At 50.4% G+C, this 993-nt stretch overlaps 1 protein-coding gene across 1 annotated transcript in view; it reads left to right on the top strand.

Annotated features, from left to right (window-relative positions):
* Positions 1 to 801: 801 nt before the first annotated feature.
* LOC135824665 (fibrillin-3-like) overlaps positions 802 to 993 on the top strand; it is a gene marked incomplete at its 5' end in the record, with an annotated part of 43,885 nt that continues 43,693 nt past the window's right edge. The window contains 1 exon segment of the mRNA XM_065337383.1: positions 802 to 831.

The raw sequence follows: 993 nt of genomic DNA on the forward strand, positions 1-993 counted from the left end.
CTAGAGCTTGGCCTTTTGGAATGTCGCTGAGACATCGAAGAAAAGTTTTCGAGTCAACCAAAACACAATTCGAACGAGGATGATTGCCTGAGCCCTCGGCATTCGAATCGTGTTTTGGTTGACTCGAAGACTTTTCTTCGATGTTTGTACGTTGAAGACGCATCGAGCGCGTCCCCGCAGGGATCACACTGTACAACAGTACAGTGTACACAGTCAGGTCACTGTGTTTCTGTAGCCGTGCGTGCTCACTGTACGTACTCTGTAGACTGTACTGTACTAGTCTGTAGTGTGTACAATCAACACCAGCTCGAGCACCGTACCGTGCAACCGCTTTTGGACGATTGTTTCAGGCCGCGCGCGCGCCTACCTAGCCCGGCGCCCTGCCTTTTATTTTTCGAAACCTAGGTGGAAACTTTTGAGGGGGGGGGGGCGCCCCCCCCCCCCCCCCGCCCCCCCCCCCCCCTAAACCCGCCACTGCGTCTTTTAATGCTTTGTTTATGATATTGACCATTGCATCGCCGACTCATTCTGGTGCATACTTCAGTATCTTGCCAGGTATGCGATTGGGTCCCTGTGCGCGTTGGTTATGCAACTTCCCAATCACCTTTGATATCTCGGTAGTTATCACACGAGAGGAGAGTTCTGCCGCTGGTGTCGTAGAAACTGTTACGAAATTCACTTTTCAGGCCCTGCATTTGGTACCCTGTTGCCCAGCCGATGTTCTGTTTCTGTGTGTGCTTGGTGTTGTGATTGCGTTATTGTGTTGATGTGTTGATGATGCGTTGATATGTTATTGTGTAGGTGGTACTCGCACTGATCCGCAGTGTCCAGGTAAGTTCTACATATACTACAGCTGTAATCAGAGAAATCCGACCTGCAAGTCAAAAGTAGCGCCGCGTTTTGAATTCAATGACATCATGCACGGTCCAAAAAAACCCCGAGAATCTAGGGACTAGGCACCGGCGGAATATGCTCGAAAAGGTGGCAGATTCT

This window comes from Sycon ciliatum, chromosome 9, assembly GCF_964019385.1.
Source record: "Sycon ciliatum chromosome 9, ocSycCili1.1, whole genome shotgun sequence".
NCBI lineage: Eukaryota > Metazoa > Porifera > Calcarea > Leucosolenida > Sycettidae > Sycon > Sycon ciliatum.